We start from the raw sequence: 17,443 nt of genomic DNA on the forward strand, positions 1-17,443 counted from the left end.
ATCGGTGCCAGTCTAACTAACAACAAAATCAATTAAACTAACTCAGGGCCGAGGCAGCCAGAGGGGGGCGATGGCGATGCGTATGTTTAAAGAACAAAACATTGGCTTCTGTCTACGCCCCTCGAGGCATGTCATTAAACTTTGTTGGATGTGCCTCTTTTAAGACAAATCCCAGGCGACCTTCCCACTTCCACTGACCACAAAAAAAAAAAACAAAAAATGCTGAGATTTTCATTAAGACAACACTTTTTGTGAATGAAATGGCGTCGCACCCGCAACTCCCCCTAAGCTCGTCAGCAAAGTAAAGGTTAACTCATCTCAACGCTGTAGGTAAATCATACGAGATTTGTCTTCCCGCCGAGATCTTGGCCAAGATTTCGGGGCGTGCGCGTGATTTAAGCTCATGTTGGTAGCAGAATCCAACAAAGAGCCAAACAAAAAGGCAACAAAAAGCCCAAAAAAAGATACAGAAACCACACGCAAAACAACGCCAACAATAGTGTCTCAAGCTCGTGTGTGTTGGAGGAAGTGCAAAGTGCCGTGATAAGATCTCAAAGTTGTGCCAAAAAAAAAAAGAGTTTAGAAAAAATGAGCAGCAAGAAGAGCTTAATTGCCTGAAAAAGCCAAACGAACAGACGGGACAGGTTATGATAGATAGGTAAACATGCTGGTGGCGAGGGATCATCAGAGCTTCTGCGGAAGTTGGTGAAAATTTCGAAATGATTTCGAGCATACTTCTGCCATCGATCTCTTCGAATTCCTTGGCTCTAATGAAGCTTCTATAAATAGTAAATCATCCATTGAATCAGTAATCGTTTGATTGAGTTTAATTTGCCATCATCAGTGGCCTCATCAATCACGCCATGTGAGCCAAAGAAAGTTTCCCAGAAAGCTTAAGACAACTCGGAGACAAAAGGAAGGGGAATTCCCTTTAGCTTAAAACAATAATATCAATAAACAGTTGAATATATTTAACCTACTAAGATATAAGTTAGTTTTTACCTAAGAAATATAATTAATGAATATAATTATTTCTCTTCAAATTGTAGCTTATTTATGAAAACTGTATACTTTACAGTTTTGTTCAGTTTCTCCAAAGATTTCTGTGATTAAAAATTCTGCCAGCTGTTGGTTTTAAATCATGAGTGTCTCCTGTCTTCTATCAGAATCTCTCCGGAGCCTGTCTTATCCGTGGGAATCTCGAAAAGGTGAGAAGACCCGACACTAGCATGCAAATTAGATTTTTTTAATTGGAGCCGGCAACATCTCTCCACCTGACCCCCAGAATAACGCCCAGCATAAAGATCCAGTCTCTTGGTCAAATCTCCCCTCTGATCTCCTGCCGTTGGCGTCACCTCAAGGTGCTGGGGATGTCATCCACTTTTATGGTTATTGCGCCGCCAGCTGAGGTTGTTGTTGCTGCTGCGGCTGGCACTATTATGTTGCAGCAAACTCCCAGTTGCAGTTGCAAATGCAAATTGCGAATGGCATTGCTCGATCTGCCAGAGATGTTGGCGTTTTTTGCGTGCTTAATTGAAAATTGTGTTTCGGCGCTTCTAATGAATGGGAAAGTCAAAGATGGCAATGATTTGGGATTTATACAGAGTGAAAAAAAGGTTTCAGCTCAAAAATATTCGTAGATTTTCTTTGGTTTTAAAATCCATATGGCTAAAATGTTTTAATTTTATTTAATTGACAAAGAACATTGAATTCCTAAAAGAAGTATGAAAAATCATGAACATTTTCAGAAAAATGAAATATTTAATAATTAATTTAAAAAGATTTCTTATATATTGAAGGGCTGAAAATTAGTTTTTGAGTTCAGGGTTAAAAAATTTTTAATAAAAATTCAAAATAGAAAATTTATTTTTCTTTATCGCGAGTTTTCCTCATGTGTGCCCGCTCGCCTCCCATTGCGATCTGCGCCTCATTAAAGCCCATAAAAAGACTGACTAAGCAAAAAGGAGCAGCAGGAGTCTATAGAAAGCTGCCGCCCATAGGGGTGGTTCCTGCTTCTCGGATTTAGTGCCGCAGGCCACAAAATCTCTGAACGAGATCTTGCCTTTTGTGCCGCGAAGACGTTTGACGTAGTTTTTCCCGCCAAAAGGAACAAAAACATTTTACGGAGGTTGCACAACGGGATCTGGGACCTGGGTCTTAGGATCGGGGATATATAGGAATCCCGGGATCGTCGGAGGTGGTGGTGGTGGGTTGAAATCGGGTGGGTTGGTGGTGGGTTGCTGCTGGGTTGGTGCTGGGTCGGCGGTGGTGGCGGCGGTGCTGCTGCTGCTGTTGGGGTGGCCACAAGGACAACAATAAGAAGGCAGGCCTTGGCCCAAGACCGAGATCCTGAGAGGGCGAACTGACGATGATGACTGGGCCAAACCGTGGGAAGATTTCCAGCACAAAGGGCACTGCGATGCAAAGGAATCTCGCAGCGACACATTCCCCTGCTGCAGCTGCACTCGAAATCGCAGCATTGAAATAAAGGCGAGAACTTTTGCCTTGATTGCCGTCCGGTCTGCGGGGTACGAATTTGTATTGATATTAATTTCATTTCATCTCAATTTCGGGCGTAGGCCTCAGCGACACTGAAATGTACTTAGCGCACTCATATGGCTCAGACTAAAACACGCCACAATGCCGCGACGGTGAAGGCCCTGGGAGAAGTGGTAATCGAATTATAAATACCCGTCATACTTATTTTAAATGGGAATAGAATTTAAAACATATTTATTGTTAAATATTTATGATAAAATATGCAGGATTTAAAATATTAGAAAGAAATGACCTATGCTAAGCTCTTCTTTTACAGAATAAATAGTTTGGATAGAGTAAATAGAGTAGGTAGACTGTAAATTCAAAATTTCAGTCTTTTATGAATGTATAAACTATGATTTTGCCAAATATATAAAAGACCTACTATACGAGATACTAAAAAATGTAATTTCTTATGAAAATTAAAAAATAAATAACTGAAAAGATATTTAACATTTAAAACCATTTTAATTCCATTAAAAGAACTTTGTGTAAATAATCATTTTATTTAAAATAATCATACGCCCCGTGGTCCCAACAAATTACCCAGTATTTATCGGCAAACAGTAGGCAGCTGGAAAAATGTCGCCAACTCGAACGACTTCATCAAGAAATCAACAAATCAACAAATAGGCGAATTGTGTTGGCTGTATGTGTAGACACCCCACCCCCGATTTTACCCACACAAACGGGTATATATCGTATCGATATATATCTCACCGATAGCCGATCGTTGATCACTTTTTAACCTACACCATTTTGGTTTGCTTTTCGCTTTTTGTCGCCGTCTCATTTCAATAACTCATTGTTGTTGCTTATCCCACACACACGCACACACCACGCACACCCTGACAAACACATGTATTGAGTTATATAGCTGTATTTGCATACACACCTACACCGTGTTGCTCTCGAAGCGAACCCACGAATTTTTGTACGAATCGCGTAAACGCGTTTCGCGTCTCGTTTATTTTCCCTGCCCACAATACACGCACACCACTGAGTATCTCGGCCTGTGTGTGTGAGTGGTGCCTGTGTGTGCGTGTGCTACTATTCGTTCATTCACAAATTGTAGTTGTTGCTGCGCTGCTGCTGCTGCTTGGCATGCTTTTGCCTTCACCTTTTTTTTTTTTGTTTTTTTCTCAATTCGGTTTTTGTTTTGTAAACACACTCACACTCACCTGGACACACACACACGTCTGCAGCGGCACTCGGCAGCTGCGTCGCAATCTCTCACACAGATACACGCGCTCTCTCTCGCTCTCGGCTGCATCGGCATTTCAAATTCATATCCGTGAGATTGTTTTGCCGGCATTTCTCACGAGAGCGCAGAGATACTGAGAACGAGAGCGTGTATCTGTGTAAGGTGTAGGTGAGAGAGAGAGAGAGAGCGCCTTCGCATTTTATCCGGTGATTTTATCCGCAGTTACAGCCGTCTGAGATTTTCTTATGGTTTAGTTTTGGTTTTCTGAGGAAAATAAATGAATGAATCAATAATTGCATCTAACAGATACAAATGAGAAATTATATTTGTGTTTATTTTATGTGCAGCTTATAAATGAAAAGATTTTATTAAGGAAAAGAGGATTTTATCAACGAAATGCCTTAGATTCTTTTGCGTTTTATATGTTAAATATATATTTTAATAAGAATAATGTAGTTTAATATTGAATATTTGTATGCAAATATTGACCAAAGCAAGTGTCTATTTAAATGTAAATCTTTGAAATAATTAAACCATGTTTTTGGGATATTATAATGTTATCTCATGGAATGATGGGTAAAATTAAGAAAATATTAGCTTGTGAATTCTTCAGTTACTACACAAAGCTATCGGGGTAATTTTACTTGTAAGTATCTGAAGAGTATAACTTCATAATAAATATGTGTTTATTTAGCGTGCATAAAGGAAATCGGTAATATTGATTGAAATAATATTTAGTTTTAATGACAAAGATTTTGGGATATTTGGGAAGGTTTCCCATTTTATTTATTATTTCTAAGGGTTTTGACTACGAGATTATTTAATAAAATAATTCTCGCAATACTCCTCCTAATTCCTTTAATTTGCTCTGTACATTTTTATTTATGTTTTATTGGTGGTTACAGTTCATGTCTAAAATTACTAAAATACGTGAAAAAAATAAAGTTTCAGCCTTAACTAAATTAAATAATACGTTTTTAAATCAAAATAAGTACTTCTTAGTAGTAAAAACAAAAATAAACGACGAAGATGTATCTAAGAAACCTTTTTTAATATTTCTATTGTAAATAAAGGTATATTTTAAAATTTTCCTTGGAGGTAATATTTTTAATAATTAAGGAACTTTGTTCAGTGACCCAAAAAACAACCAAGTTTAAAGGCCAGAGATTGGATTCAATCAGCCATGGTTCCGTGAAGTCTTTCCCAAAGATACCCCTTCAAATCTCCCAATCTGAAGAGGTTCATCTTCCCCAACGTCACGATTATATAAAGCCGTCGTGTGAATCTGTAAGTCCGTAAATCCGTGTGAATCCGTGAAGTGGGAGGTGCCTATTTCTTCGGAGCCCCAGCCGGCGGACCAGGCCAGCGAGCAAAGCAACACCAAAAAAGCTGAAAACGCAGCCCGAGTGCTTTTCATTGGCATAGAGAGTTTTGAGCAATTAGAAACCCACGCAGCCATAAACAACAACTACAGAGGCCAAAAAGAGAGAGGGAGCGATACTGGAGTGGGTGTTGAGCTCCCACAGCTGCAGCAGCAACAACAACAACACCAGAGAGTAAGGAAAAAAAAAAAACAAACGGCTTTTGCACGTGCTGCCTCGCTTGCTCTGTCACTCTCTTTGAGCAGGCAGCTCGCTCTCTCTCTGAACTTTATCCGGCGAATGAGAGGCCCAGACTGGTTCACGCACACACCGAAAGCAAGGCCCGCCTGCGTCGGTGTTGGTGTGGCCCGAGGCTTGCTGGTATTGGTGTATCCGCTGCTGCTGCCGCTGCGGCACCGCTGTGGATTCTACTCAGAAGTCAGTATCTGTATCTTGCTGGGCAGTGTCGGTTCAGGTTCACTAACGTTCCGCACGCGCTGCCGCAAAAAGCATTTCTTCCGCCGACTACGAAGACGCGTCTTTCAGTTCTTTAATTCTACGCAAAGCTCCGGTGTTTGGCCAAGTGCGTGTGCCGAGTGCCTTTCGCTCTCCGCTCTCTACACTCTCCACTCCCTCCACTCTGCCCGCTCCACCTCCGCGGTGGTTGGTCGTCTGTGTGTGTGTGTGTGTGTGTGTGTGTGTGTTGCTGCTGCCGCCACCCGAAGCGCTGCCGACGACGACGCTGCGTCGGAAAAACCGCCGTTGGCTTTGGGAAATCCGTTTCGTTCGTTTCGTTTCGTTTCGTTCGTTTTCGTTATTTGTTATTCGCACGTTGACGCGACGAGACCGCGAGCCGAGAAACATGCAACACAATGCGGCAACTGATCGCGCGTGAAACAATAATCCACATTTAAACGCTCTCTCAAAACAAAAAAGAAAATGTAAACTTGCCAAACAGCAAAATATATAAATTACAACAAATGCGAAATATGCAAGTGTAAAAGTGCGTTGCCATTCAAGTGTCTTACAACAAAAGTAATACCACAAATTAAGCCTATTTATATCAATTAACCACGCAGCACACACGCAAGCGCAGCATAACCCTCACATAATACGTCAAAACAAAACAAAACAAAGCAAAAAGAAGTGTGATATTTTAATATTAGCCATTAGAGTTTACACAGAGAAACACCACAGCTAAAGAAAAGCCTACAAAAAATATAATCTAATAGTGGCTGCCGCAAATTGGATAATGCTTGGATAATTCCCACTCACAAATAAATACCCAAAAAAAAATCAAGGTGAGTTTGCCGACGGCTTCAACGATCTCCCTAAAGAAACACAATTTTTTGGGTGGCCAAAAAAACACAAATAAATAATATGAAAAGTCATGGATATCAAGAGGAAATATATATAAAATTTAGTGATTTAAAATTTAGTGATTTAAAAAACAACTAACGATTTATGTTTAAAATTGTTAGGTTTAATCAGTGTCCAAATATCTACTCTTCCTAATGAGTAAATATTTACAATTCTTTCAACATTTCTAAATCAAAATTATTCCATTTATAAAAGACATTACTCACTCTTGCCAAAGTCAGCATTTTGTTTAAAAATATACCCCAAAAATGTGTCAAAAGCAAACAGCTCCAGTTACTCTGGCGATCGGTTTTCAGTTTGTGCCTCAGCGTAATATCAGATCTGAAAGTATATATATTTTATATATTATTGATGTGACTGTGCAATCGATTGCACATATGAATGATGGACTGATGATGAGTTCATATCAGCCCACAACAGGCACAGGCCCCCTCCGGAGGAGGCATCATCTGAGTATACCATTCCGATGCCGATTCCGATTCTCTATCAGAGTTTGACGTCAATCGGCGCTGTGCGACTTGACATCGCCGATCTCCTGGCAAATTGACGCACACAACACCCAAGCCAAGCCGAAGCCAAAGCCAAAGCTGAAGCTGAAGCTGAAGCCAAAGCCAGAGTCAGCGATAGTAGAGCCTGCAAGCTAGATAGACCCTTAGCCCCCAGTTCGAGTTCCCAGTTCCATTTCCAGTTCTTTGCAATTTTAATTGCCCATCCTGGCCAAAAGCAGACATATGCTCTTGTACAGAGAGAAAAACAAGGGATTGAAAGGATATAAATATGAATATGATAAGTGGGTTTGATCGTTGATCTCAATATTTTCTTGGGAAATGTTCAAGCAACATTTCCTACTCTCTTACTTTTGAAAAGGTTCTATCTACCTTACAAATAGCTTTCCCCTTAAATATACATTAAATTCTGCTTAACATTCTTGAATATTTCCCCATTTGTTTCCGTGTATGTGAACTATGCCAATTGTCTACACCTGAGCCTCAGACTAGCTGACAAATTTGTATGCACGCGCTTCAAAAGTGCAATATTAATTAATTCCAGCAACTGGCAACATCTCTCGCAAACTGATCTGTATGCAGCAGAAGTTGCTGGTTGCAAGTTGCTAGTTGCAAGTTGCTAGTTGCTAGTTACTAGTTACTAGCAGCCCGGGCAATTAAATCGTATGTCATTCATTGGTAATTTATACCATTTAAAGGCATGACAGAAGAGCTGTCGAAGGTGGGTTCGATGTGTACAAGTATTCCAACAGAATATATTTATACAAATTAAAATCAACCAAAAATCAAGTAATAAATCAAGGAGTAAATTATAAGAATAAGGAGGCTGTATGTTTAATAAAATTGTTTTGAATCAAGAAAGGAACTTCTTAAATTTATTTCCTAGAATATTAATTTACTTATTGCTTCATGTTATGACAGAGAATTCTTCAAGATTCTTAAAATTTATTTAAACATGTTATTGATAAATGAATACAGTTTTCGGAGTACACGTAATCCTTGGTTAAAGACCTGTGTTTTCTTAAATTGCAAATAAACTCAATAATTTTCCTTCTTTCTATTGACACTTGAAAAATTAGCATAAACTCCTGTGTCTTTGAGATACCCTAGAAATCAAAATTCTAGGCTGTTTTTGTTTTTCAAGCTGTCTCGCAAGCCAAACGTTTGATCGATCGCTCTAAACCGATTCCGATTCCGATTCGATCGGCGATAAATGCAACTTGCCATGAAAAGTGATGCCATAAATGGGCATTAGGCTATTGCACATTTCTCAATATGTCGCGCGAGTCTGGCGAGTGATTTTTCCCCAGTTTTCCTCCGACATCTCCGGTCTCCTCGGCTCCTCCGATTCCCCGGGCTTTATACGCACCGCGCCATATATGACGAACGGCGACGTCTGCCGATCGGACCCACTGCTTTTGGCATATAAAGCAGCCTTAAAAAGGGGAGGTAGGGGAGAGCAGCGGGTGGGTGCACTTAACTCAGGTGGTGCGGCGGTGTTCAGTGGTTTCGGGTTCGAGGTTGAGAGCCTCACCCGCACGACGCCATTTTTCGAGGCGCACAGAACGGAGTCAGCTGCAATTTGCATTTTCCACACACAACACAAGCACTCGGCATTCGGCTTTCTGCTCCCCATTTCTCACTATTTTCTATACACTAGGAGAAAATAATATAAGCTTATTATTAAATACTTATTTGTATTTATAAGTTAAAAGAATTTTAAAGAATTAAATTCAAAAAAACAATTCAAGTTCTTTTTTGATCATTAAATCAATAAAAATATAGGAATATTATATATTTATTTTTATTTAAAATTTAATAGAATAAAGAATGATTCGAAAACTTATTTTTAAATATTTTCTTCTTAGTAAAATATTTTTAAAATTTTGAAAACTCTATCTCCTTTGCTACCAAACCTCTTTTAGTTTGTAATTTTCTTAGTGTATCTCCCTCCTCTTCCTGCCCCCTTTCAGTGGGTTGTGCTAAGGTCCCTGGTTCATTGGTTAATTTATTTCTGACACAGCCTTAAATTAACAATTTTAATACAAACCAAATGGCAAGAACAACAAAAGAGCGCGCATTGAAATTGAGACGTTGGGCGAAATAAGCAGCAACAAAAATGCACACAATACGCGGGTTAAAAAAAAAGGAAAACAAAAGTTTAAAAAGGTAAAAACATAAAATAAATTTACAGCAAAACAAAAGCGTGTAAATGAACAAAAGGCGAAGGTGGAGTAGGAGAAGCAGCGACTGTAGAAGTGAAAGAGGAATGTGTAAAGTGAAATAAAATTCTGGCGCGTTAATTAACTTTAAACGATTGAAAACGAATTGATTTGGAGAAGCCATTTGATTTGGATTAGTCGTGCCCGGTTCAGAAAAAAAAAATATAAAAAAGAAAAATGTAAAATGGATGGAGGCGGCGAAGGTGTTCATTTTCAAGGGTTAAAGCTTTTTGGCCCAGAGTTGCCAAGCTAAAATTAAAATTCAATCATCACGTGTGCGTTAAGAGAGACACACAATCAGACAGATCATTGGAGATGTTAATTGGAATGCGTTAAACAATAAAACAAAGACTGTGCCTGCCATGTCTGCCGCAGTTGGCAAGAGTTTAACACCTTTCGGTCGGACCAAAGTGGCGATCTTCCCGACATCTGATAGGGCCCCCGATCGAATCGGATCGGATCGGCCCTGGACATGCGTTGTTATCATGCATTTGATAAACGTTTTGTTTTTCATTAGAGCCTCCGCTTGGCGGAGGAGGAGGATCGCCAGTGATCCATTCCGCCGGATCACACCCCTTCAATTAGCAGGGGAAGAGATGGGCCATTTTGTCCCACATAGAATCAGAGTTATTTCCAGCGAACTGATCTAATTCAGACTTTGTCTTAATTTCTCTAATTAAATTGGGATTTTTAGAGGGACTTAGGAGACACAGGCAATCCTTTAAAGTTTTAATAGTAAAAATTTATTAAAATCTAGAAAAGATATGATACTATTAATATCCATTTGAAATAAGATAAGAAACAAATAAATGTAAAGAAAATATATCCTAAATATTAACCTAACTCCTTACAATTTTCATATCTTAAAACTTAAACCCAATTGACTTCTTGTGGTTTCATTTTCCCAGACTAAACACGAGTTTATCAGCAACCATTTCAGTCTGAGGTTTACTTAAGATAGCACAGTTCCCACCACCACCGCCACTGTGGTCATTGTTAAATATATATTTATTTTATTTTTATTTTAATTCTTTGCCACTTTTTTTTTGGCATATCAGCAGGGAACCACACACAAGTCAATCCTCAATGAACCAAATTTTAGTGTCGGTGGGGGCCATTGGCGAGGCGGCCGCAGCACGTACTTGAAAACAACTTTTAATCTCGAGTAGTTTCAATTAACGTCATTGGACTACATAGATCGCTGATTACGGATTGAATGAGCATTAAACGCACATATAAATAAATGCCGAGTGCTGCCCGCTGGGGGAAATAGAAAATAGAGACGAAAACAAAGTTAGAATAAAATCGTGAGCGGAGATTGCTCGATTGCGATTGCGGCCACCCACCGCACATGGTCGGGTGTGTGTTATCATCAGCGGGAAACCGTATATACACTATATACGATCTGGCCTATCTGTCCTTCGATTTACGTCACTGCTCGAGTCGCAATTCATGAATTTCTCGCGGCGAAAAAAACAATTCTATTTACTGGACAGCTGCCCACCGCCGCCGCCGCCGCCGCCCACTTCGAGTGGGAGTTGTTCGGATCGGGTGGTTTGGTGATAAGAGAGGGGTCTCTGGTGATAAGGCCTCTCGAGTGGTCAGTGGTGGGTGGGTGGATCGGGTTAGGAAATTTACGGGCGTTGCATAAAGTCGCCTAGCCTGATTACAACGCATCTGAGTCACGACGAGACCCACCGCAAGATTTTTTGATTGTTGTCGCTGTTTCTTTTTTCCTTTTTTTTTTCTTTTTGATTAGTCCAACACTCATAAAGTGGAAAACCTGTAGCTGTTGAAAACCTGTACCTCCTCCTCCTCATCCTCTCCTGCGAAAATCCGCAACTGGCTTTTAGTCCAACCAATATTTTCGCCGAGTTTATAAGCGCAAATGTCTGTCGCATAAAACTTAATTGTAATGTTTGTTTACGAGCTCCACTTGTGCCGGATTTCCAGATATGTATTGGAACCGCAGCGGGACGACCACCACCCCCGAAAAGCTAATGGTCACCATAAATCCCCACTGAGTGTGGTATCTCCGAATATGAATTGCACTTTAATTTCGAATTGCCGGCGAGTGCCTAATTTATGTAATCCCCCGCTCGGCTGTTTGTCATTTCTCTCGGCGAAGGAAAGTCCCTCCGCCGAAAATTGTTTTAAGTAAGCGACAGTCGTCGGACGACATCCGACAAAACGAATAATAATAATAAAGAAATATCTTCATGCCAACAAATCCATTACAGTCAAGTGCACGACAACAGCAACAGCAAATAAATAAAAATATATGTGCTCGTTGAGTGTGTGTTAGTGTGTGTGTGTGTGCGTGTCGAGTTAAAAAAATTAACCGAAATTTTATTAGTATTTGCGCAAGCGCAAGCCAAAGTCAACCTCAAATATTTGACGACCAAAAGACCCCGACTTTGAAGGCATAGGGGGTTATATGGTTGGGCATTCTCCGCAGACTCTCTTCGCGGCGTCTCTCGCGGAAAGCGAGAAAGGGTCCAGAGAGACTGAAGCTGGATACGGGAGACTGGAGACTGGAGATCAGAGACCAGAGCCCATCGCTGTCCAAGCAAAAGGCAATTAGAGTTGACACTTTTGGTTTTTCGGTTTTTGTGTTATCTTCTTTTTCTGGGATGATACCTTTTAATATAAAAAGAGTTTAAGGTATTTCTTATTATTTATAGATTTTTTAAATCTCTCTTAAATAATAGAAAATTATTTCATCATCAAAAAAGGTATTAAGATCACTCAATTGTTTCAACTCTTTGTCTTTGTGTTGATCAAAAATAACCTGTTTATATATAAACTCTTCCAAAATCTTCTAACGCCCCCACCACATATACATTTTGTTAATAAAGAACTCTTATTTGGCAGTCACTTTAATAAATTATTTTATTTTTTGATTTCTCAGAACTCAGCAACAATGGAAAAAAACAAATTTGACTTCTTTAATAAATAAACATTTATTTATGGCCAGGTGTTTAGTACATTTATTAAGCAATAAAGATGCATATATTAAATAGATATTGGCTTAAGTCAAGGTTGCAAAATTATATATTTAGACTTTATAATCTTTATTAAATTAAAAATTTCTTTAGTGACCTATTAAAGGGTATTGTTAGGTGTCATATTTTCCTTTAGCATCACTGACTCTCCTGCTTTGTCTTAGCTGATCCCTGGACCAAGGGCCTAAAGAAGTTGTCGCGCTGTCTTCTTCGCGTTCAGCCAAACCCAAACGTATCTCAGCTCGCTTTTTGGCCGGACTTGGGATGATGATGGCGTTGACGTGCCCAGGGGACAGTTTAATTTTCACTAGGCATTGCCCACTTAAAAACCATTTTCACTTGAGACGTGACCGCTTCGCCAGATCTTCTTCGCCGACTTGACCGTCTAACGTGGCCGCTTGTCTGGCTTTTCAGTTTTCGGCTTTCGGTTTTTTTAGTTTTCGGCTTTGGCTTGGGGATCTCTGTTATTTATGGATCAATATTGACGCAGCAGCCGGGTGAGGGGGAGAAGAAATATCTGTAAAATAGCCAGGCAACATTGTAAACAAAGTGTAAGCCGCTTTGTTGTTGCCACCTCCCAAACGCCCCTCAGAAAGGAAAGAAGAAAAAAAAAGCCTAGAAAAAAAACATGGAAGAAATGTCGCCAAAGCATTTTTTCAAAACGATTTTTCTCTCCGCTTTTCGAGCACAATGAAAACCGATCGATGACATTTACAATGAAGCCGGGCAGGTGGAAAAAATGCAGGGGGAGTGGCCACTAACCACATCGACTTGGTATCGAGTCTAACACCCAACTAATCATAAATTTGTCGCGCGATTATATTTATTTTTACAGTTTTTTTTTCGCCTTTCTACAAATTTAAAGTATCGAACAAGTTGAGAGCATTGGGTCTCAATGCCTGACTTATGGTTTTAGGCTTCAATCCGCTGTTGGATAGATGAATATGTAAATTACTTGTTATTATTATGTTTATGCATATTTCCAGCGGCTTTCGTCTAACAAATGTGTTTCTTGTTTGTTTATTTGTTATTGGTTTTTCTCTAGTTTTTGTTTTCTTCTTCTGTATATTTTTTGCTGGCACGTGTGTGCTTAAGCTGGACTATACTAGTAGTATTTATGCTCTAAAATTCCCCCTCACTACGGGTGTCTGGTGAATTTTTAAGCAACTTGACCACAGGAAAAGGGAAGCCTGTTGAGTCGCTTGCCTGATTTCCGCTTGCAATTTATACGAAATACAAAAAAAAAAAAAAGAGGAGAAATACCAAAAGAGCTGAAGTCTCAAAATTCCAAGGCATACGAGCGTTCCTTTGGTTTTACTTCTTCTGTTTGGGTTTCTTCGATGAATTTGCAACAACAAGAGAAATGCATTGGCCAGAGAAACCACAAGGAATTGAAGAAGGGCAGCGCCGCAGAATTCTTTTTTCTCACGCTCACCGAAAAGGACTGGGACCTGGAGGAGAAACGACACCCACGACAGGCGACAGGCATTGGCAGTGCCATTCCCATTCCCATTCCCATTCCACTTGACTGAAGGAAATTCCTGAAAGCCGCTTTTCGACCAATAAAGTCTTATTATATACTCATCAATTCAGCAGCAGATAAAAGTCAAAAACTTTGAGATACGCTCACGCTGGATGTCGTCGATGCCGACTAAGGCACAAGTCAGATAAATTATAATTAAAGCAGACGAAGAAAAGGAGAAGACACAGAGACTGGCGGTGGCGGTGGCGCGAGATGGAAATGGAGATGGAACTGAAGCTAAGGCTGGAGAGCTAAAGTCAAAGCTGAAGCTGAAGCTGGGGCTCTGATGTCAGAGCGTATTTAAAATACGAGTAGAACCGCTTGCATTCAAAACATTCAGGCGACGCCACACGACCCGAAACCCCGGCTCAAACCGAACCCCTCTGAAAGAGCCGGGCCAAAAAACCGACGGTTAAACAAAACAAATAAACAGCGCCGACGAGGAGGAGGCGCAGACGTCGCATAGAATCGGGCTTCAGTCAGCGGCAAGAAAACACCTGTCAAACTGGTCCAAAAAGAACGAACGAGGGGGAAAGACTTTGACTTTGCCTTTGGATAATGACTTGGCAAAGGATGGGATGAGGTCCGCTGGCACGATGACAATGATGATGATCGTGATTTCGTTGCCCAAAACGGATATGCAACTATAAACTCCATGAAATCGGGCTCCGGCCTCCCTCTCCCTCTCTCCGAAAAGAACCAAGACTGATTAGCCAGTTATTGATTTAATTGAAGCCAGAAACGGAAGTTATTACGCAAGGCAGCCAGTTCCCTTTGATTAGATTAGATGATGCTGCAGATTTTCCCTTTCTTCCAGTCGACTAATTGCAGTCGATCCCCGTTTTCCCAGGCCCCAAGGAAAATGCCTCTAAGCAGGAAATGCCTTCGACTGCACACCCCTTCTGCTGTTACCCACTGTTCAGCCAGTCATGGGCTAACGTATCCCACAAATCCTTTCAATTAGCCGGCACGCAAGCCGGCACAAGGACAAAGTTTAACAACTTAACTGGCAAGTATCCGAGAGATACAGATACAACAGCGACACACTGGCGCAATCAAATTACCAAACTAATCGCATGCAAAGGCGAACGAACAAGCTGAATGTGTGTCTCTGTGTGGATTACTCGGGGCAAAAGTGAAATGGAAATGGAAAATGGAAAATCGCAAATGGTGGAGAAAACTAGAGCGCAGCGGAGGGTGCCATACTTGCCGCAGTTTAAGGCGTTATGCAAAACAACTGCAATGCGTGCGTGTGGCAAAAAACTTTTCAAAAGCGAGGGAGCTAACTGCCTAACTGACTGGCAAGGAGCTGGAGAAGGATATGAAAGCTCTGTGGCGGAGCGGCAAGAGCAAAAGGATAACGAGGGTGCCAGAAGAAGCCGAAGAAACTTTGTCCGACAGGCGACAGGAAGTGCGCAAAATGCCACAACTTACGACCGCATTGTAAGACACACAGGGAGAAAAGACATTTGAAAAAAATATACAATAATATATTTTAAAGGTTTACTTAAATTTATAATACAATTTAAATGTTTACAATATTCTTGCTATATAAAAATTCTAGATTCAAATATATAAAGCAATTTAAATAGATTTTTTGAATTACTTAAGTTTCAAAGATCAACATTAAAGTACCTTTCAAATTGTTATTTATATTTTCTATATTAAAATAATTTGTCAAAATTTGTTTCGGTGCATGCCAGCTCTTCTCCCCCTTCTCTCTGGCACTCCCCCTCTTCTATTACTGTCTCCTTCCATCGCTGGAACGTCTCTCTTGATTTCCTTGCATTTGTTTCGCTGTTTGGCCAACGAACAACTATTAAAGTTGTTGCATGTTTGGAGCTTGTAAACAAGCTTGTCGCTTCGGCCTATAAAGTAACAAAATATTATTAAATTAAAAATAGCCAAGAGAGGGGAAGAGAGTTGAAACAAGGCAGGGGGGAAGGCGTAACTCCACCCACTGCAAAGAAAAAAAAAAGGAAAACTCCAATGGAGGAAAAATGCCAACGCTCCAAGTGAGTATATCGGTGAGCATAATTATGGATTTGCCAGGGAATGGCGATGACCACGTCGACTGGTCATTAACTGCCTGATGAGCCGGCAAAAGGGGGGGCTACGAAAAAAAATTAAGAGGGAGGAGTGCCACAGTAGCCAATGCCAAGTGGCAGCTTCGCCGCACTTCTCTAGCCCCTGGGCCGCATAAATAATTATTAGCAATTGTCTGCAGGTGCAACAGCAACTTGCAACAGCAACATCAGTAGCAGCAGCGGCAGCAGTAGCCTGACTGCTTATTGTTGATATTGCCCACTGCAATTTGAGCATTTTTCACATTTCCCTGCAAAAACAAAAGACTCAAGCAACGAACTTGATGGCTGAGTGGGACAGGATTAGGGATGTGCTAGATGTATATCGCTGAAATCGTTGCCATGACTGTATTATCGATAGTAACTATCGGAAATGAGTAACTTGAATACAGAGATAAACTAAAAAAGGTTTAAATTGAGAATTTTATGAAAGTTTCGTCAGTCAAAATGATATAAATTCCTTTCTAACTGAATTTTCCTTAAATATTTTTTAAACAAATATAATTATTTTGCCACATTTTGACAGGATATATGCTCATCTTCTTTAAGACCCCAAAAATGAGGTCACCTTAAATGGTTTCTTGGGGTCGTGGTCGGGGATGTGGGCCACCCACAGACACCGACGCACTCCACACTCGACCAGGTAGCCAAGAAAAACAGCAGAAATCGACGCGGCCCTCGAACGTTGTAAACCACTCGAAAATGCTTTAAGGGGGGGATCCACTCTCAGGGGGGAAAAGATGGGTTTGAGGTAGGTAGAAATTATTAACTGACATTTTAATGATGATAATGATGAGGCCCCGTTGACGTTGCCCCTGCAACTGCGTCGGTGGCTAGACATAAAGCCCTCCTCTGCCGCTTCCCCCCCACCGAAATATACACACAGGTAGTGGAGGAGAGAGAAAATCTTGGCCAGGCTGTGTGTGTCTGTGTGTTGATGCTGCATCGGCGTGATTTTTATCAGCTGAACTCGACTGGCGCCAGCTTCATTTTCAGGCAGCAGCTGCAGTCCGTTCCCGAAAAAATATAAAAATAAATAAATAACAGAAATCGAATGGGGAAGTTCGATCGTGGAGTGCATAAAAGCTATGAATTTTAATTGATTTTTTTTTGCTCTAAACAAAGCCGGAGAATGCCGTAGGAGTTGTAATTCATTTCAGCTTTCGTTGCGCTTGTAAAGATTTTATTTTTTTTTCCCAGCTTTTAACTAAAAGTTGCCTCTCTCCGAATGCAGTTGCAGATGAAGCATGAAAATAAGTTTTAAGGTGCAGAGAAAAAAAAGGGACTAATGGGTATTAATAGGAAAATTTGTATAACTAAAGAGAATATTTTATAATATTAAAAAACCACACTTAAAGAAGATTTTGCTTTGCTTTTTAGATGAATATTTCATACAAATTGTGATCTTTAATGGTATTTAATATATATTTTTTAAGGTTTTCTGTCTCAAAATTAAGTTTTCTTTCTGTGTACTTGTTTCCTTGCCTCTTTCCCCAATCCCCTGTATTGCGGCTAATTTCCGAGGCACCCACAATTCGCTGCAGCAGGACTCATTGTCAGTTTGGCGAGGCAGCGTCTGTTTGCAACATGCTTAATGTCATGCAACAACAGCAGCAGCAGC

General features: G+C 40.4%; 1 protein-coding gene across 1 annotated transcript in view; it reads left to right on the forward strand.

Moving 5' to 3' along the window:
* The first annotated feature begins 5,579 nt into the window (after nucleotides 1–5,579).
* klu (klumpfuss) overlaps nucleotides 5,580–17,443 on the forward strand; it is a 30,332-nt gene continuing 18,468 nt past the window's right edge. The window contains exon 1 of the mRNA XM_017165128.3: nucleotides 5,580–6,404. The gene's annotated coding sequence lies outside the window, so the exon portion shown is untranslated. The remainder of the gene's footprint in view (nucleotides 6,405–17,443) is intronic.

The sequence above is a fragment of the Drosophila kikkawai genome, chromosome 3L (genome assembly GCF_030179895.1).
Source record: "Drosophila kikkawai strain 14028-0561.14 chromosome 3L, DkikHiC1v2, whole genome shotgun sequence".
Classification (NCBI taxonomy): domain Eukaryota; kingdom Metazoa; phylum Arthropoda; class Insecta; order Diptera; family Drosophilidae; genus Drosophila; species Drosophila kikkawai.